At 43.6% G+C, this 22,077-nt stretch overlaps 1 long non-coding RNA gene across 1 annotated transcript; it reads left to right on the top strand.

The window, feature by feature from the left end:
- The first annotated feature begins 431 nt into the window (after positions 1–431).
- On the top strand, positions 432–4,974 carry LOC146817263 (uncharacterized). Its single transcript, XR_014962960.1, has 3 exons — positions 432–1,404; positions 1,498–2,548; positions 2,636–4,974. It is a non-coding gene; the product is annotated as an uncharacterized LOC146817263 (long non-coding RNA).
- Positions 4,975–22,077: the final 17,103 nt, after the last annotated feature.

Here is a 22,077-nt window from a genome sequence, read left to right as displayed (position 1 = left end):
TTCTGCTGTAACCTCTGTGGTTTCAGAAGTAAGGTGTTGGAGCTTTTGAATGAACTGGAGCAACTAATATTGCATATTCTATTGCATTTTGTTATTGTATAAAATTCACAATTACGTTTTTTTAGTGATGGCTGCAACTTTGCACACGAAGACCCTTTGATAAAGCTCTACAAGATTTCCCTAGCCATATTAAATAATACTACCTTTCTGGGTTACCTCATCAGAGTGAAGGATGAAAATCATTTCCCCTTGATGGTTCATTTGTGATTTTTGTGAAGGCAAAGATTGACCCAGTGGTATACATGTGCTATAAATATCTGTATGAAATATTAAGCTTCTAGATGCAGCCAGTGTCAAGGGCCAGAATGTCTCACTAAAAAAAGGACAGAATCTTAGCTGAGTTACTGTCTATATTCTATTTCAACATGAGTGAAAGAACAGTGTAGATACTGGAGTGAATCCATGTAGCTTGAGACAAGCACCCAAAACATAGTTTTAGTTGTATTATTTATTTGTTTTATCATATATCAATAAAATTCTTACTAAATCTACCGCCGTCATTGTGGCAAATGAAAAACACTCTAGCTTTGGATTTGTTTTGGATTGCTGCTTGTTTGGAAACAACTTTTAAAAAGAGGAGTAATAAAGGGACATATATTGGCTATTGCAATAGAACTGGCAGAGTACTCTCCCTATTAGGTGTGAATGTGAGCACCCAATAAGCTATCTCAGAATAGTGAGCTAAGTTAGTTAATATGGGGTAGTGTGGTGTAAAGTGTTTTTTGTAATCAAGAACAAAACAAGCATATGCATTAAAGATTAGAAGGAAATTTATGGAAATTTAGGGATAATGTGCTTCTCATAGATTGTGAAAAAACAATTAGGGCATTGTAGCATATAAGTAATTGATGCTGAGGTGGTTTCATATACACGAGTGGGAATAATACGTGTTTCACCGGAAATCCAGCAATTAACATTCAGTACCATTTTCAACCTAAATGGGCTTATGCCATCAGTAGAACATGAGAATTAAAATCCTACCTCTTCTATTAAGGTATATTAATGAGGTCATCATATGACAATGTATACCATAGAAAATGTTTAGAGCTCTCGTTATTGAACACAAAATTATCTTTGCTATTTGAAATATGTTGTTTTTACCCTCATATGAAATACATCAATAAAAAGTATCAAAATCAGTTATGACGCTTTTATTGATTTTTACTCTCTTACTTTTCCATTATACAGTAAAATGTTATACATTAATCTAGAGCCTGAAATGTTGCCAATTGTACGTACAATATTTTTATATCTATTTAACAAACCTAATATTTCTGTTTGACAAACCAGGTTTACTGTTTCAAGTTTTCAGTGGCATGCAGTGTCTGCTTTGCCCTTTCAAAGGTAACGCTATTCAGCTGTGATCTAATGGAATGTTTTCAGAGTTAGTTTGAAGACACTAATTCTTTGCTTATTTACATTTCTATTGCTTTACAGATCTTCAGTAAAACCATAATTGTTTTATTTCACTCTTAAATATAAAGTGAAACATCAATTGAAAAGATCCTTTAAAAACATGATGCAGGAGAGATTGCAAAGGCGAAGAGTAGAATTTCAACACCAAACCATTGGTCTTGTAGTCACACCACCTATAATTGACTTGACTTCTCATAACCAGATGCCTCCATTTATTAGGATTATACAAACCCAGTATATCACCAATTGCATAAAAAAATATAGCTAACAATTTAAATAAGAAATTAGAAAAAGTATTTATTAGCCAATATCTTTTTACACCTTTACCAGTGCATGATGCCTTACTACTAGTAAAGCCATACCATACTTTTAACATACTAAATATAAGCAAGGACAACCAGTAAGAAAATGCATTTTCAAAATACCCCAAAGATGTACATGCTGGCTTTAAAATACATTCACAAATGAGCTATAGGCCATCATTTACTTTCCCTTATGCTGAATAAAGATAAAACATGCCCAACTCAAATGTCAGACTGCAGATAGGTAATTTGAGCTTCTCCCACCCTGAATTCTGAGAGTCACTATATTGCCCTACCCCAAAAAAAGGTAACTAGTTACAATAACAGAGTGACAGTATGTGAGCGGCAATAGAATCAATGGAGTACTGTTGGAGGATCACCAACATGTTGAGTCCATAAGACACAAATACAATACATATCATCGGTGGATAGCACGTTCAGCTAGGATCACACTACTAGGATCCTGAAAGAATGAGCAGCTATTTTGCTGAGGTACCCACCAATTTAGGATCAGGCAAAATAAACATCTAAAGAAGACTGCTGAAGAAGCAAGGCCTCTCATGATGTAGTAAGGCAGAGTTCCAGTTGAAGTTCTGGGAACTTAATCAGAATACGTTTGCGGATTAATTGTGCGCCAGCTCTATCATGGGTCCCATGCTTTACAGTGCGGCACTCTACGATAAAATTGAAGACAACATATGCATTGAGAAATCGAATGAGGAAGAAGGAGCAGAGACTGTGATGAGGAGAACTCTTACAGATGCATTATAGTAAGCAGTTTAACTGAAGCAGTGCTATGACTTTTATAGGATGCATTTATTTTTCTTTCAACTTCTGTTTTATTTTCTTCCAATCAGATATGATAAATGAGAATTTCAGACAACACCGTCAATTGCCAGATCAACACAAATTACCAGAGTTTTAAACTGCATTGAAAGTCTGCAACACACCTACATTCTGCAACCCTCCTATAATCCCACAAGCGTGGATACATGAAGCAGAGATGTTCCAGTCTTGAAAAGCATTGTACCAGTGCCCTACATCTTAACCTGAATTTGCTATGTCTGGAATAAGCTGTATATTAACTTCTCCATCGCTTGGAATTGCCATAGCTTATTAAACAAAAAAATGATGGGTGGAAGATATCTCTACCTCCTAAATAAGGCAACAAGTGTTTTAGCCACGCTCACGTACACCCCGGACAATTAATGTTGGGTCCAGTGCCATAGGATACTGTAAAGTTCCTTTAATATTCACCAGGACTTCCTTCTAGAACGTGTGAAATATGCCATCAAATGTGGGTGATGGTATACTATTCTCCTCACAGCTTCATCATCCTTCTGGAATAACAAAGGAAATGTGGTGAAGGCTTTAGGGCATCATGTACCATTGATACATTATTCTATACACTGATTTCCTGTGAGGGATACTTGAGTATGTTTTGGATTGTCAATCCATACTCCCTCCCATGATTCATCTAGGACTTGACTCCCAACTTCCACTTTACGCCTTCCCTGATAAGCCTATCAACGAATTGACTCTCTGAGTTGGAGTACCTTGTATATGTTGGAGATCAATCCGACAGAGTCCGTGTGAGTGCTGATCATTTTTTTCAAAGTGTTCTAGAGATCTAGTGGCCATCTTAGGGTGGGGGGTGAAGTGATCAGTGCCTTTTTTTTATCGTATTGAAGCTGGTTCATTTCAAGTACATCAAATTCAGTTTTGCACTGGGTAATGGATCTATTCTGGCCATGATGGAATAGGTCTGCTGGTGTTCAACTCTCTCATTTTCCAATGTCTAAAGTCGTTACCTGCCATGGACAGTCTAAATGAGGGGTTGCAGTGGATATGTGTGTTTGGAGATGGGAAGGAGGTTAAACCACCTTTTGATCCCATACCTCAAGGACGGTTTTCACTGGAGTAGCATGAGCATTATGACATTTTCAGCCAAGCTAGATCCCATAAGGAGCAGTCAGCTAGTGCATGGTTCATAAACAGCCACTTCTTTTCACTATCGCTCACCTTGAGTCCGACATAAAGCTGAGGTGTGCTGCCCTATAGTAGTATAAGAAGTCTGGACAAATTAGTCCTCTCTCTATGGGTGTTATCAGGACCGTCATTGAAATTCACAGTTGACCAGCTGCTCAAACAAAGTCCTCCGATCGACTCATAGAGGGAATTTCAGTGAGAGGGGTGCTGCTCAGAAGGAATTAGAAGCAGTACAGGACTCTGAGGTGCCTGTTCATTTTGAGAATGTTAATAATACATGCCAACTACGATCTGTATAGGGGATGTCAGAGTCTTAGATCTTCATAGATTTCCCTTTGTAAGGCTTCCTATTGTTGTCCTCTCCACTAATCAAGTTTTTTGGTCAGGTCAAAACCCAAGTGATCATCCCATGTGAATGGCGAAGTACACTGAATGTCTGAGACATGGAATGGGAAGAGGGACAGGTCAAGGAAGATCACATTTTAATTTTTCACTTTAAATCCAGCTACATTCTTGAATTGGTCCAGCTCATCCAATACCTCCAGGAGAGAGCTCTTTGGGTTTACAAGGAGAGTAAGACATAATTTGCAAAGAAACAGATCTTGTGGTCTTCTCCCATAAGAGGACTCTCAATGTCATCGCAGGCTCTAATTGTCACTCCTCAGGGGCTTCACAATAGGAGATGTCGGCTCCCCTTCAAATGCTTAAACTCAGGGGAAAGACAGGGGATTTCAGTCCTTTACTTTGACAGCCACCTTAGGGGATTTGTATCCTGCGACAATCTAGTCTTCCATTCAAGTGCCAAATAATAATGTTTCAAGGACAGCATCTAACAACCACCAAATAGCTCAGTCAAATGCCTTGTCCTCGTCCACTGAAAGCAATATGACCATGAATTTATTTCTGCTGACTTGTTCCGCGATGTGCACTGTTTACCTTACATTGTCATTCCCTGTCTCTGCTCAATAAGACCCATCTGATCCAGATCTACCAATTAGTACCTGAGATCTTCAAGCCTATTAGCCAAGATCTTTGTGAAGATATCTGCATTGTGTTTTCTTTATATATCTGTAGTTTTCCCCGGGCTTGTGGATTAACGTTATGTCTGTCTCACATATTGACGAGGGTCTGTCCTGCGACATGAGTGAATGTGTTGAGGGTATCCATTGATTTACCGAACTTAATTAAACAATATATTGTAAAAGAAGACCAGGAAGCCATCTGGGCCCAGAGTTTTGTTCTGTTTCATAATTTTAAGGCTTCTCGAATTACAGAGTCCCCTGTGTGCCTCTCAGTAGTTTCTCTCGCCTCAGCTGAGAGCAACAAACATCTACACCACTCCAAGTACCTCTTTATCTCCTCCCCTCTCTCTGATCCCTTCATGTAGAGGCCCTGAAAGGAGTCTGAAGGCTTCCTGCTTTTTATTTGCTGTGGTCACTCACAACATGCCCTATCTTCTAACCTTGGCGATGAGCTTTTATTGGTCTTTGGAAGCATATGTTTCTTGCTAGCAGAGTCTCTATTGCTTCTCCCTTTTCATATAATAATTGTCTCATCTTCATCAATGCTATATCTGCTTGATTAAATGAGTGAGCGCTGCGCTGGTCCCTTCAGCCGCACGTGCTTTTGGATCTTTCTAGAGAGAGCCTATCCTCTCATGATGTCTCCCTACTCCACGCTCGATCAGGTTGAATTTATTTTGATTTATTTTTAATTTTTTCTTGCTACAGTTAATTCACTTTTAAGTGCTTTACAAGATACAGAAGGGAAAGTGTGGTGCCTTGATGGATGCACTTTAAGCCAGAAGAAACCACATTGACAATAATATTCGAGGTGGTTTTTCAGATGGCCTCTAGTCCTAGGCCAAGACGAAAAGATGAATTTTAAGAACCCCAGTCAGGAAAACATCTACAAATGTGAGGTGGAAAAAGAATTGAGTTTCAGAAGGTCATCAAGTGTTTACTGCTGACATATTTATCCCCAAACCACTAGAATAAGACAAAATGGTGCTTTGTAAAAAATAAAAAAGGGGCCCAATGCTTTTAATTATATTGTATAAATATTGTTCAGTACACTTTAGGCAGGCACCAACTTGCTGCTGATCTTCATTCATGAATATTTACTTACTTACTTATGCCTCTTGGGGTATAGACCATCAGCCAGGACTCTTCTGTAATCTCAGTCCTGTGCTCCATTCACGAATAAGTGAATTGACATAGATTGTTCTGTTGTGTTTAAATATTAGTCTGGCAATTAGAATCTGTGAAGATACTAGGGGGCATTTGTATCAAAGGATACGTTTGTGATTCTCAAAAAGCGATTTTTAGAGAATCGCTATTTGAGAATCGCAAAACGCTATGTATGTAGGATTTGCAAATAATTTTGCGAATCCTACATATTCCTTAGGAATACCTCACCATTCATTCCTATGGGCCTAGAGGCCCATAGGAATGAATGGGAAGACATTCTCAATTTGTGATTCTCAATTAGAGAATCACAAATTGAGAATGCAATTTCAAGGGTGCCAGGGTGTCAAAAGAACACCCTGTTGCACCCCTGAAATGTGTATGTGAGCACATGTGGCACACATAAATGCCCTAAAGGGCAGTGCACCACATGGCACTTTGAAAAATGCAAAAAAGTGCATTTTTCAAAGAAATCGCCAATTACCACCAACTTGAAGCTGGTGGTAATTTGCGATTTCTTAAGGAGAAATCGCACAACTTCGGTGCTTTTTACATCGCATTTAAGGAATCGCAATTTACGATTCCTTAATGCTTTCGCAAAATAAGGAATCACAAATTTTGCGATTCCCTATTTTGCGAGGGCTTTTGGGATGATACATACCAAAAGGCTTTTTCCCGTTTGCAAACGGGAAATGGGCTTCATACATATGCCCCTAGATGTCCATGTTTACTAAAAATTGTTAGCATTCAGATAGACAGAGAGCAGCTCTATAGCACTGGGTTGAGAACACAACGTGATCATCACAAGGGGAACAGGTGAGAGCAGGACAAATTTGTAGAATGCTGGAGTCACGCAAATGCACCAGAGTGGGAGGGCATTTAATATATAGATTTAGAGATGAGCGGGCAAGTCACTGCTTCAACCTATTGAGTATGTATCCTTAAGGGATTTATTGACAGACATTCACAATACTAATCGCAGCAAAAAATTACCATCTATTGCTAACCCCAGAGCCAGAAGCCAAAGCAATCATTCAGGAGGTTTCTGGGTGCTGTGGGGGCGATTGTGTGAGATCACTACCATTTAACTGTCGAAAGACACATAATTAGGCTGCAACCAATATGACCAGTTAGCATTAGATTCTATACCAATGTTCTTTCGAATTATCTCAGCTTGTTGCTGAGTAAGTTTCACCAACTGTCTCCTATTCCATCACCCTTTGCCCTCAAGTATTCAAGCACTTCTGCCAACTCTAACAACTGTGGTGCTGTAAATTTGAACTCATTTTTACTGAATATAAACAGTCTTTTGATTAGCACCCAGCCACCAACACAGATACTCGATTGTCTACAGTTATGTCTCTTATCATATTTACTTTTCATCTTGGCTTGATTAATTCCCACATTTGAAGATGCCTCCCTTTTGTTATCATGTATTACAGTATTACCCTTACAACTTACACCCTCAAGACAACCAGGAAACAAACCAGTGTGAACTTCTCTTCCCTTAAGTACGCAAAAAGGGGTTACCCCAGTTGTACAATGTGATGAAGTGTTATAACTCCATAATTGTCTCTTAGGTACTTACACACATCTGGACCAGACATCAGATCAGTTTGTATGCCTTCTTTCACAAACTTGTTCCCTTGCTCCACTAAACCATTCGAAGTTGGCAAATACAAAGCAACTCTCAAATGTTTTACATCATGGCACTTTAGGAACTCACACATACGTTCAGGTGTGAAATGCATACCATTGACCATAACAACTTCTTTTGGAGAACCTTTAAACAAAAACATGTTCACAAAAATTGATGATATTTTCAATGTTGGAGATTCCACAAAAGAAAAATTCATCCACTTAGAATAATAGTCAACTAAGAGAATCAGATACCTCATTTTGATCGGGAGTGTGAATATGGCCCAGATAAATCCAAACCTGTTTTTTCCAGAGCCCCATCAGGAGAAGGGACGGGGTGCAAGGGTGTTCGGGAGGTCTTCCAGTGTTTCAACATTCAGAACACTTATCAATGACAAACTTGACCTGGCTGTCCAATGAAGGCAACCGATAATGGTGTTTAATTCTTTTACAAGTTTGGTTCATGCCTAAATGTCCTTGATGGGTCATGATGTTGATATCATTTCGTACCTTTACTAATGGCACAAACAAATTGCCTCTCAAACAAATTGTATTCACTATAGACAACTCCTTAGACACCTACATGAACGATTTTAACTCACCCATCAACCACCTACTTTCAGACCAACCCTTCACATCAAATCCTAAGAGTTTCTGTAATTTCTCATCACTGCAATACGCATCCATCCACTATTTCTCAGTACTTATAACTGTATTGTACTGCACTCTCTGATGGCATCCACAACAGCCATGACACATTCAGTATCATTCAAGTAATCAATTCAGTTCAAAATCTTCATTAGGCAGTTAAAAAAGAACAGCCATAAAAGTACAAATAATGAAAGATCCTTATACACTCAAAGTAAAAACTGTGTGGATCCACACAGATTCCAGACCTTTCCCACACAGAAAGTTTAGAAAATAGGGATTTTTTCAGCGAAATTTGAGGTTTGCAGAGGATTCTGGGTTGAAGAATGTTGGGGGACCCACACAAGCCATACCTCGCTGGACTCCCCTGGGTGTCTAGTTTCCAGAAATGTGTGGGTGTGGTAGGTTTCCCTAGATGGCCGCCGAGCCCTGGGCCAAAAACTCATGGGACCCTCCTTGCAAAACCAGGTTGGTTTGTGATAGGTAATTTTGATGTCACCTCACTAGGTTTTGGGCCCTTGCCTGTCGCATTTCCTTGACCCACCCACGCAAGTGAGGTACCATTTCTATTGGAATACTTGGAGAAATGCTGGGGGGTTGGAAATTTGTTGTTACTTTCTGCAGCGTGAAAATTTGAGCACAATAATGCAAGGAAAATGTGACAGTCACATTTTGAGGTTTGCAGTGCATTGTGGGTAAGATAGCTTGTTAGGATCCACAAGAGAGACATCACCATGTACTCCCACTGGTGTTTAGTTTACAACAATATCTACAGTTGGTAGGTTTTTCTTAGATGAAATGTACACCTTGGCAGAGAGACAAAAAGACAAAGATTACTGCACAGCCATCTATTCCTCAAGCACACACACATACTGGTTGGATTTGGCACGAGGACAAGTGATGATTCAGTATATAAAATTTTATTAACAAGAGATTTCACAAAAATGAAATGCACTGTTAATAACTGAAAGGACGAAAAACGGAACCATTGACCAACAGCTCATGAGCTGTAAAGCCACAACAAGGCACTAACCTCTTTACAGGCCATTCATACACCTTTCATACGTGTGACACATACAAAACCATTCACACCACAAGCCGCGGGCAAAACACATTACAACACTCACACCAGCAGACAGCGCCATTCAAGGGCCCATCACTTTCACACGCCCACATTCCTGACACAGCAACCACACCAGCTCACGGACTGCATGGAGTGGCGTTTGGCTAGCAGTGTGTGTAGTGACCAGCAGCAAGTCACTACTCACACACAGCCAGCCAAGCGCCAGTCCACCCATACAGCCAGCTAAGTGCAAGTCCACCCACACCGCCAGCCAAGCGCCAGTCCACGCACACCGCCAGCCAAACACAAGTCCACTCACACCACCAGCCAAGTGCTAGTCCACTCACACCGCCAGCCAAGCGCCAGTCCAGGCACACTGCCAGCCAAGCGCCAGTCCACACACACCACCAGCCAAGCGTCAGCCCACACACACCCCCGGGGGCAGGAAGGCCAAAATAACAGGCCGATCTGCCCCCAGGGGGGCAGAATACACACATAAAAAGAATCTGCCCCCTGGAAGTGACCCTTGCCCAACACACATTTTACAAAAATGTGACCCCTGGAAGCGCACCTTCCCCAAGGGGTCGCTTCTGAATTTTTTTTTAACGTATCCCTGGCTCTAGTGGGCTTATCTGCCCCCCTTGGGGCCAAAAACGCCGAAAACCCAGGCAATCTGTCCCCGGGGGGGAAAAGTATTTTTTTTAAATGTGCCCCCTAAGGAAGCAACCCTTGCCCAAGGGGTCGCTTCCTTTACATAATTATAGGACTCCCTGGTGTCTAGTGGGGTATTCTGCCCCCCAGAAAGGCCAAATGCACGGACTGATCTGCCCCAAGGAGGGTAAGAATACACATTTTAAAAAAATGAGGCCCCTGGAAGCGACTCTTCCCGAAGGGGTCTCTTCCATTTTTTTTAAAAAAGGATCCCTGGTTCTAGTGGGCTTTTCTGCTCCCCCCCGCCCCCCGGGTCCACAAACTCCAAAAACCTAGGCGATCTGGCCCTAGGAGGGGCAGAAAAGTCTTAAAAATATTTGCCCTCCTAAGGAAGCGACCCTTGTCCATGCGGTTGATTCCTTTAACTAAATTAGGAATCCCTGGTGCCCAGTGGGCGCATTCCTGCAGCACGATTGCGACGCTGTGCGTGATCTTGCTGCAGGAATGCCCTGTATTGAGACAGCAGGAGAGAGGAAATACTCTTTTGTCTCCCCGATGCCTCAATACGTTTCAATTTCCCCCCACCTCCCCCCCCCCCTGCCACCGGAGCACACAAACTCACCGGCTCCTCCTGGACGCGCTGGAAACAAATGGTTTCCAGCACGTCCAGCGCTTCCTGATGATGCCGGTGTGCGCTGTGTGCGCTGACGTCATAGGATTGCGTGGGGGGGTCGGGGTGGCAGCGGAAACCGCTGCCATCCCCCTCTGTGGGGGCTAGATCAGCTGCCCATGGGGGGAGCGCCAACGCTACCCCATGGCTGGGTGCCAACCGAGCCTCATGACGGAATCGCTCCGTCATGAGCACGGAAAGGGTTAATAGGGCTACAACCCAATTTTGAGGAAAACTTAAAAATTCCATTAGAATTTCTTCTCATCTTTTTCTTGGCATTTAAAATATGTTAAATTCATGAACCAGTGCTCATTAATAATACCAGATAACAAAATGAATTACCTCTAGATATTATGGTGTTATTAATAAAAAAAGATCTACATTTGGTTGATTTATGCCCGCAAACCATTGCAGAAGATTTTGATTTGTTGATCACCGTTTTTTCAGAGACCATAAATCTCGTAAAACATTAATCAATTGCTGCAAGCTGACTGGGGTCCTAGATAGCAAGACAGCGTCATCAGCATATAATAACACTGATATGGGACACCCTGCGGCACACGTGGCATCAGCCTGAATGGACTTCAAGGCGTTATCCACTCCATTAATAAAAAGAGAAAACAGTAGAGGGGTGAATACGCAACCCTGTCTGATTCCTTGTTCTACTTTAAAACAAGCATTGGCATAGCCAATAGGTCTCGCCTTTGGGACCTTATAAGTGTTTAGCCATGCAACAGTTAATGTTGTTGAACCGAGGATATTTTGCTGTATAGCTAAATACTTATGAGGTCCCAAAGGCTAGACCTATTGGCTATGCCAATGCTTGTTTCTTTTTCGATCTGTGCTGCATTGGCATGGGATGGGAAATTGTATAACCCCCTTTAGTGTAGGGTATGGACTGTGAGGATATAACCCCTTGCAGTGTATGGTATGGACTGTGATAGGATATAACCCCCTGCAGTGTAGGGTATGGACTGTGAGAGGATATAACCCCCTGCAGTGTAGGGTGTGGACTGTGAGAGGATATAACCCCCTGCAGTGTAGGGTAAGGACTGTGAGAGGACATAACCTCTGCAGGGAATAGCATGTGCTGGAAGAGAACATAAAACTGCAGTGTAGGGCATGGGATGGAAGATATACCCCCTGTAGTGTAGGGCAAGGAGTGGAAGGTGATAGTGCCCATCTGAAGTGTAGGGAATGGGCTGGAAAATGATATAACCCTCTGCAGAGTAGGATAAGGACTGTGAGAGGATATAACCCCCTGCAGTGAATAGCATAGGCTGGAAGAGGACATACAACTGCAGGGTAGGGCATGGGATGGAAGATGATATAACCCCTGGCAGTGTATAGCATAGGCTGGAAGAGGACATACAACTGCAGGGTAGGGCAATGGATGGAAGATGATATAAACCCCGGCAGTGTAGAGCATAGGCTGGAAGAGGACATACAACTGCAGGGTAGGGCATGGGATGGAAGATGATATAACCCCCTGCAGTGTAGGGTATGGACTGTGGGAGGATATAACCCCCTGCAGTAAATAGTATGGGCTAGAAGAGGACATACAACTGGAGTGTAGGGCATAAGATGGAAGATGTTACAACTCCCTGCAGTGTAGTGCAAGGACTGTCAGGTGATGTTGCCCATCTGCATTGTAGGCCATGGGCTGGAAGAGGACATACAACTGCAGTGTATGCCATGGGATGGAATATGCTATAACCACTTGAACTGTAGGTCAGGAGCTGAGAATGATATAACCCTGAGTGTAGGACATGGGTTGCAATATGATATAACCTCCTTCAGTGTAGAGAAAGGGCTGGAAGATGATTTAACCCCCTGGCTGCAATGTAGGGCAAGGCCTGGAAGATATAGCCCACTGCAGTGTAGGGAATGAGCTGGAAGAGGACATAAACCCCTGTAGACGCATGGCACACCCATGTGGAGGGTATAACCCTGCATTGTACCGCAAGGGCTAGGAGAGGACGTAATTTCCTGTGAGTAGACAAGGTCTAGAAGAAGAAATGAACCCCGGCAATGTAGGGTGCGGTCTCGGAGAAGATTAACCCACTACAATGAGAGAAAACATGGGGTTTGTAAGGCTATAACCTGGGCTTTAAGTGGCCTGGGTCCTGCCTGTGTTCAGCACCGGCAGTTCTAAAAAGCAGGTACTGACACGGGTCCCTTTCGTGCGCTCCATTTTTGCCCTCACTCTCAGGATGAAAAAATGCAATCTTAACTCTGCTGAAGTGTCACCCTTCACTGCCTTTGATATAACGTTCAAGAGACTCACAATAGTTCTTTCATAGTCTCACCCTTTCAGAACTGAAGCATTTTCAATATTCTATACAACGAAGCCATATTTATTGGTTATTTATCTTATGCAACTTACAACCATTGACAAAGTCAAGAGTCCTGGCTTTTTGTAAGTGTAATGTTACTTGCTATATTATGTATCTGGATGCAATGACTGAAATAGCAAAATACCAGTCGGGCGGCACATCATGCTAAACACAGATTTTCAGTTTAAGTGCTGTTAAGCCATGCCCTTAATTGTATCAGCCATGCCCCTTTGAGAGACTATCCCGTTTTTTCATTCCAATTAAAGTCCGTGATGTAAAACGCCATGAAGACATGGGCTGTGAAGACAGGGCGCCTCCCATGTGAGCCCCTCTGTTCCCCACACCCTCTGATGTACTGCATGTTGTCACTGAAACAATCCCCAGAGGAGGGGCACCTGTACATTCTGTACCTACGGAGGCGGGATTGGTCTTTTCCGGATCGCTCTTCTATCAGTCACTGCTGCGATCCAGGAACCGAGGTAGAGCCCGCAGCACATCCACAGCTCGGAACGGGCCCTGTATGCCCCGCGGACAGAGCCGCGTGGGAGAGGCAGGGGGTGGTGTGAAGGGAGAGGGGGGACTGGCAATCGGCCTAAGCATTTGAGTTTCTTTGAATCCTTGAGTCCTGAATACTGGCAGGGGTCACCGCTGGTGGGTGGGATAAATGCCCCACGAAGTTTTGCCTCTCAAATGCATGGGAGTAGCTCTCAAAGGTGCAGTGGTAATAGGGGCCCCAGGTATCCAAATCACGGCTGTATTTGACTGTCCAACCAGGGCACCAGAGAGGCTTGCAGCAGGACAGGACCCGTCAAAGATGAATGTTAAGGAATCGGGGAACTGAAAGCCACAAGTATCAGGGGCGGAGGGGGCAGAGTCATTGAGTCACGAACCGTGAGCGCAGAGATGTTCATTAGGAGACAGTCCCTTTTCAGAAAATAAATGCAGGCAATACAGAGAATAGCTAGTTAGACAGTGCGGTTGGCTGACCACCTGCTGCCGAGACCCTTGTATGCCCTGAGTGTAAGTACTGGCGAAATTGCAGGATCACTCGGATGCCAAGAGAGATGAGCAAACACCTGGAGGCTGTTGGTGAAATCCTAAGCATTCTTAAACTCTGATACCGTTTGATAACCCATGAGGCCAGCTCAGCCTTTCATCATTATTAAATCTATATGAGATGTGAGATCCCGAAAATAATCTTGCGTTATTAAAATGTCGCACGTCTGTTCGGTGTGCTACAAAAACGATTTCAATACACAATACAGGACAGACAGATGGCGGAATTCCAGTCTTTCCTGGCAAAACAAACCCAACAAGCATTGGCCGCGCGGCCGTGAAAATGACACGGCCGCGCGGACCGCGAAAGTGAAAGTGATCGCGGACGCGATCAAGCACGGCGGAGTAAGACACATGGTGGCTGCACGCGTGCACGCAAGCTTTAGGCCGCAGGCTGCACTTGGAAAACCAGCATGCAAAATGTCTCGGCCAGACCAGTGCATGCGCTGGATCAGGCGAGACCTAAAAAGGAGACCATTCTCCTTGTGGGCTATAACAAACTTTGGTTGATAAATTCTCATGCATACGTGCCAGAAAATTGGTAATGGCCCTAGGGGCACCCATTCAAGTAATCATCCTCTAAAGGCATTTGTGACAAACAATCAGCATGGAAAGTTTTCCCTCCTAGTAGATGCTTGACCATAAAATTGTATTTGTGACATTTCGAAAGCAATCTTATCAGCCTTGTTGACGGATTTTCCAAACCACTTCCATTTAAAATGTGCCCCAAGGGTTTATGGTCAGTCAAGAACTCAAATTTGCAACCCCATATGTACATTTTAAACTTTTGTACAGCCCATATGCATGCCAGTGCCTTACGTTCAATAGTACTGTAATGACACGCACTTTGTTTCAATGCCCTAGATGCAAAGGCCTCCGTTTGTTCTTTTACAGCTACCCTTTGACTCAGTACAGCCCCCTGCTCAATTTACTTTTTTACATGTTCAAACAAAACATTGAATTTACTCATCCACAATCATTTTTGGCCCTTCCTCAAAAAAGACTCTCTGTGGCTCTACAATGTGGGTATAACGCTTCACAAACCGTGAGTAGTACTCTGTTAGCCCTAGAAATGGTTGGAGGGCATCTCTGTCTTTGGGTGGCTTGGCGTCTCGGATGGCCTTAATCAGACACAATTTCGGCTATATCCCAGATGAGGAAATGGTGTGACCTACATATTCTAATTCCTCAGTTGGAAATGTACACTTGTGATGCCTAATGGTCATGCATCTCTGTGACAAAATTGACAATACTTTCTATAAAATGTTATTGTGTACCTCAATAGTTTTAACAAATACCAAGAAATTGTCCTGATAAGCGTGCGCTCCTGTTACATCTTGAAACAACTTCTGAAACAGACTAGCTGCTGACTCTAGAACAAATGGAAGCCTGAGATACTTAAAAGCACCAAATGATGTTATAAAGTTAGTGAGTTCCTGCAACACTGGTGTCAAAGCAATCTGACGTTTATGGAAAACCACCTTGCACCCCTAACTTGGTTATCAATGCATGTATTTTAGGTAGAGGGTGGCAATCCATCACAAATGTTTTTATTTAGGGTGCGCAATTCAGTGAATAAACTGATCTCTCCGGATTTCTTATGAGCCACAGCCACTGGTGCGACCCACTGAGAAGAGTCACAAGGTACAATGATACTCTGGGAACATAGATCTTCCAACAACTGTTTGAGCTCATCTCTCACTTTGAGTTGGGCAGGACGAACCTTATAAACTACTGGTTGTACTTGAGGTTTGAGTCTAATGTGATACTCAAGCCCTTTTACAACTTCCACTTGTTCATGGAACACCTTACTAAACTCATGCAAGATGCTCCTGATCATCTTTTCAGTGCTGCTAACATATGCTACCAGTATATCACCAACGACTTTAGGGTTCTATGACCCTGGTTTAAGATATAAACCCATTTGGGCCAAATCCTGCCACCCAATTATGTCCTTCCCCTAATTGCAACATAACTTTCCAAGACGATTTCTCTACCAATACATTCTAACTTGGCTGTAGAGTAACCCAACACATCAATGCTTTGGGATTCCCATCAGGAGGCATTAAATACACATTGACCTTCCATTTGTCATAAAATGTTGTGTCTTTGAGAATAGTGATTGGAGAGCTCAAATCAGCCACCACCTGCAAAGAAATGTTATCAGTCGTTGAATATACATAATTGGTCAATTTACACAAGTAGCACTGGAACTACAAATGCACTCTACAGTAAGAATCTTATTGCTGAGCTGCTCTGAACACGTGTCATCCACCACGTCCACACAGTTGATTTTCATGGAAGGCTTGTTGCTATTACATACAACCTGAAAATGACCAGTTATTTCCATTGCAAGCAACACTTCCCAAATGCTGGACATCCAGAATAATTACTAATATGGTTCTCGGATCCACAACGGTAACAGGTACCCATGGGCTTCTTACTTGTGTTCCTTCAATGTTTTCCGCGCATGTGTACTAGACATACCGGGTTTAAGTGCTGTTGGTATTAACTATATTTACAACAGTTTCTGCATTAGAATGTTTGCGGACACCATAGTTTTCTCAATACGTTTGGTTAAGTAAATGACCTCTAACAGTTTGGGGTTTCTAAAATTCAATAATCTTGACTGAATTTTCCTTAAATGACAGTTAAACACAAATTGATCTTGAATGTAAAAATCCAAATTCACCCCCAAATCACACGTTGTGGATAAGACTCTTAGTGCAGACACCTATTCCTTTACACTTTCCTCAGCTGACTGCTTCCATTTGAAAAAAATGTGCCTCTCAAGCATACTTGGCTTTTCTTTATATTGTTTGCTGAGCCTTTTCAATTGCCTCAATGTAAATATTCCAATTTGCATCACCTGATTGTTCCTGTGGTAGATTATCAAAAACCTTCTGAGTAGCTTGCCCCAGACTGCCAACTAATAATACAAATTGACGTGCAGGACCATACCCAGTTGAGTCGATAGCTACCAAATGATTTTCAAACAATCTCAACCATTGTGACCATTTTATTTGTAGATTGCCAGGTTGTGATAAAAACAGTGGCGGTTGAGTGATTTGTTGAACACCTGCCATGCTGAAGGATACTTATAATGATAAGTAATAGCAAAGGCCAATAAACTTATGAACTCAAATTCTGTACCTGTTCCAGCGAATAAATTAAGCTTTTGAAGCAAGGTGAACTGCATTGTAGATCCAGAGGAAATTCACACAGCCAACTGGGAAATGGCTGCCTGTGGTGCAGTTCAGAACACAAAATCTCCTCCTGCTTCCACGGACAGAATGACTCCTCAGTCACACGCACATACACACATCACACGCTGGTGGGGCCCATAACACCAACATTCGTTCTCATCAAAACTATCTGTGCCTTACAGAGGAGAGATATCCTGTTCCCGAACTGCAGCTATTCACTTTGGATAGAGGAAAACACATCTATTGACTTACTCTAACAGTACCTCCATCCGGAGGTCGAATAGATCATTTAGTTGATTTGGTATTTGATAGAAACACATTAACTCTGGTATTAATCAAATAAACATTACAAAAATAACCACCCGACACAGTTCTTCAAACAATGATTTTTCTTTATCTAATTAAATTTGCAGGTTAAATCCTAACAATGCGATATTATCTTTTGTCATAATTACCTATTCTGGCTAATTGTCGTTCTCTAAGTCAGAAACTGGTCCTCAGAAATTCATCAGAGATTCTACCGTCTCGTCCTCTGCTGTCAGCGTGGAGTGCCGCATAGAGTAGCATCGATCAGGGTGCGTCTCAAGCTCTTTGGGTGGTAACCTAATTTCTCTCTCTAGACTACTAATATTTATACTAAAATTTACATATTACAGTATCATTTTTTATTATTTCCAGGTCGTTGATTGGCTGAATTCAGCCTCGTCCCAATACATTAAGAAACATTCTCCAAAGTTCACATACGGATGATGTATAAACTAGGCGCATGGGAAAGTCGTTCCCAGGTCGGGAAAGTATCAGTCTATTGTGAATAGGTGGCTTTTGGTTCCCAGATGGCAACATTTGGTCCATGTTCAGGGACATTGGCATCTTGCCCAGAGTAGTCTTCATGGACCTGGTTCGGAGGTTCAAGGAGAGGCCACGACGTAGTCAGTGCAGGCGCATTCCTCCATTGCTAATTGCATGAAGTCATGTACTTTAGTGAGGATTCAGTCGGCAGCCATCTTTTAGTAGGCCGAAATAGTCAACTTAAGTAAAAGAAACACAAATCGTAATTAATACATAGAAATGAATTAAACAATGTTATTCCCTCACTAATACCCTTATGTGTATGCATTTATCTAGCCATATGCAACATTTTAAGCCGTTAATGCTGGTTTATTTAAGCGCAAATCACGTTAACACTGCTTAAGCTAGACATATAAATTAATATGCGTACAAACTTAGTTCACTTATTATTTTAGCCATGCAAATGCTTTTCCACGTGTATTCTCTTGGTTAATTAGGTTGAATTAGTACCTCACATCACACTATTAAATTTAAAATTAGTTCTTTATTCGTTTTAATATAAACATATATAAATGGTTTGGGTATACTAAAAAATTTAATTTTACCGGCTCCATCACCTGCATGCAGGTTGCTATGCAACGCTCCCAGGCTAAGATGGCTGCTGTGACTACACAGTACGCCTATGCACATACAAGTGTCAAGAGATGCTCGTTTGCTAATGAGTGACAATAAATACACTCATGCGCAGAAGCTCGAGAGTTAGTGCCGCATGAGCGAATAATGTTGGTGCCTCACAGGCTGGAGGGCACATGGGGAAGATCGAGACAAGTTTGAGATAGATTGCGGAATCTGACCAAGCGGCAAATCCCAACAAAAGTCCTAGTTCTGGCCACCACATCAGCAAGCAAGTTCCACCCCAAAAGAAACTGTGGCATGTCCTGCCATCGGTGGGCTGACTTTCGCAAGTGGAGCGCTCGCCACCAAACTTTAACGAGTTAGGCCAACCGGGAGCAAAGTGACTTACAGTTGATTTTAATCACCTTAAAGTTGCTTAGGATGTGAAGCAGCCTGTCAGTCTTGGATCCAAACCTCCAGTGACTCAATGGTGTTTGAATTCGAGGTTGTCATTCTGCTCCCAAACATGGAATGCATTTGTAAGAATAGACACAAAAAGCATCATTGCCCAACATGCCCAATACTTCAACTCCCCATGCCGTGTGTTTGCAAAGGCTGAGTACTTTCTCTGCAGTTAAAAATAGGATGTGGCACAAGGCAGGGCTGCCAATTGTCATCATTACTATTTGTCATCTCCTTGAAACTGCTGGTGTGTTGTAACAGAAAGATGAAGCATACCATGAGCTGTATGTCTCGGGTGGCTTGCATAAAATCTGCTGTATATTAAAAGCCTCACACTAGAACTTGTCCTTGTGATGGACAAAGTAAATACTTTAATTCGGTCTTTGCATTAATCCTAGGGAAATCATGCAGGTCCACTTTGAGAAGAGAAAGTGCAGCCAAGATTGACAGCATATCTCTACAGTGATTGAAATGGGCATGCAGTACTTTCATATATCTAGGAGCCTATATTCATTACTCAGATATTGCTTAGAATGCTGAAGACATTAACTGTGTGCAATTCTGGAAAAAACCTGTATTCTCTATAAATGGATGGGCAGTTCATTCCAAATGATAATGATGCTATGCATAGAGATGGGTGAACCAACAAAATAACAAGGAGAGGGGCGTGGCCAAGATGGCGACCTAGACGGACGTGTGTTGTGTCCTGCGAGACACGTTCTAGTGTCTCACCAGGCACTGACTTAGTAGCCACTCCCCTATGGGAGTGGGCACACACACACACCCCACACCCATCCATCACCTGCGTCACGAGTGACGTGACCCGGCTAATAAAGGGGCCTGAGTGCACGTGCTCGTGGCCAATTCTACAACCTAACTATCCATATCTGCGTGGTCATTCTCCAGGCATGAGGGCTAGGGCCCCCAAACATTACATTGGCGACGAGCGGGACTCGCCCGCATGTGTGCAGCCACCGTTTTGAAGGTGGTTGAGGGGGAGAATGCTGCCCGTGTGGAGGGCACCCCCTGCAGCAGGTGAAATTCGGTGGAGCGCCCGCTGGGCGTGTGAAGGGCCCCGAGGTGAAAGTGAGGCGGCGGGAGCCCACCCCGCATTGGAAGAGCCTACTGCCCATGTATCCGGCGATGTAATGCCCTGGGAGGGCAGAAGAAAAGGCGAGTGAAGGAGCCAGTGGCATGACCCCTGCTACCGGCCTGCTAAGGCTCCGAATGAAGAAAGCAGAGCGGGAGCCCACCCCGCATGTGATCTACCTGCAAAACCCGGCAGGCTTAAGGTGAGCCAGCGGGTTACGGGAAGAGCAGCGAGGGGGTGCCCGTGTAAAGAAGAGTGGGAAACGCCTCCCTATGCCCACGCATTGAGCCCTGCATCTGCCATCCAACGAGGGAAGGGTGGAGTGGCGCGAGGCAGCTGCGGACAGTGGGAGACCCGCTGCGAGTGAAGAAGAGGCACTGGAGATTCCCAGGCGGCAGCCCGTGCAGTGAGAGGGCCTGCTGCGAGGGGCGGGAATAATTAAGAAAGTGAGCGCCTGATCCCCGCATAGAAAAAGTGAAGAGAAGAAGTAAGACACTGTAGCGCCCCGGCAGGCCTCAGGGAGCTGAATAGCTGAGGAAGCCGGCTGCCGGGGCGAGAGGAGTGAAAGAAGCATCCCATCTACTGAGCAAGAGTGGGCACAATGTATATGGCCCGCACAGGCAGTGAAGATATGTGCTAACCTGCCTGCTTCACCCTCCCACCCTGGACTGACTGAACTACACAATACGAAAAGAAAGAAAACATACCGGGAGCTGAGAGGATATGCTGCTTTCGGTGAGAGGGCCTCCTGAGCTGTGTGGTGGGCAGCGATCGGAACCGCAGGAAAATAAACCAGGCCGCCCGCATGGTGAGAGATCCCCAGCCGAAGACTATCACTGCGCACCAAGTTCCACTGAAAATGTGAATGTATCCCAGGCAGCATTCACTGTCGAGGACAGAAGTGTCTGCAGCTCGGGGGGCACCAGGTTGGAAAGAAGGCAGCACCCCCGACGAGTTGCCCTCAACTCCTCTGCTCCACGACACCCGCTTAGGCAGGACAATATACAGCACCACGGAACCGGAGGAGGTTCTAGAAAAGAAGGAAAACGGCCGCGACTACCATAGTAAGCCCTGCAGCGCCACCTAGTGGCTACTTTCCAGTACCATGGGTTGGAAGAAATGACTGGCTATAGGCAAAATGGAGCACAGGCAACAACTGACTGCTGGGGCTGGTGTTCAGAGGCAAAGGGAGAGGCAGCAAAATCTGTGTTTTATTCTGGAAATTTTTTTATAGATATATACATGACAGCAGTGAAAGTAAATAAATAAAAGATACAAACGCAACGGCGAAAGTTTATGGAGAACTGGGCATTGTTAATGGGAGAGATCTGTGCTCACCCACATAGTTGACCAAGAGAGGCAGCTAATTCCTCTCCAGAAGAAAATATTAAGATGATAGGAGGACAACAGAGGAGAGGCACCATAAAAATAAGCGCCACAGCAAGAGCAGTCTGCTGAGTACAACACTAATGTGGCTAGGATGTGTAGTGCCCAGAGCTAGCTAGTGATGTCAAGCGAGTGCTGAAAGTAACTGGGGAGGAAAAAGAATGCCAAGGCCTGTGATGGAGAGAGCAGTGATACCCGGTGGCCACAGGTTGTCGCTGCAGCAACAGGAACAGCAGCAGGAACAGCACAAGAGACACAGTCAAGACTGAAGACGAGTGCACCACATGCCCCAAGGAGCTGCCTATACCTCACCAAGAGCCCCAAGAAGCCCAAAGCTGCACCGGCATTAGGCAGACAAGAGCAACAAAGCTCAAGAAGGAAAGCAAGCCCCACTCGAAAGTACGTGGAGGACGGGCACAGAGCGTTCAACTTCCACTGGCTGCCCGATGCCACCTCAAGCAAAGGAATTGTGTCACCCACCCTCAGTAGTGAACGGACATCACCGCAAGAAAGG

Source organism: Triturus cristatus, chromosome 6, assembly GCF_964204655.1.
Source record: "Triturus cristatus chromosome 6, aTriCri1.1, whole genome shotgun sequence".
NCBI lineage: Eukaryota > Metazoa > Chordata > Amphibia > Caudata > Salamandridae > Triturus > Triturus cristatus.
Note: the sequence above shows the minus strand (reverse complement) of the source record. Positions and strands in the feature narration are given on the sequence as shown.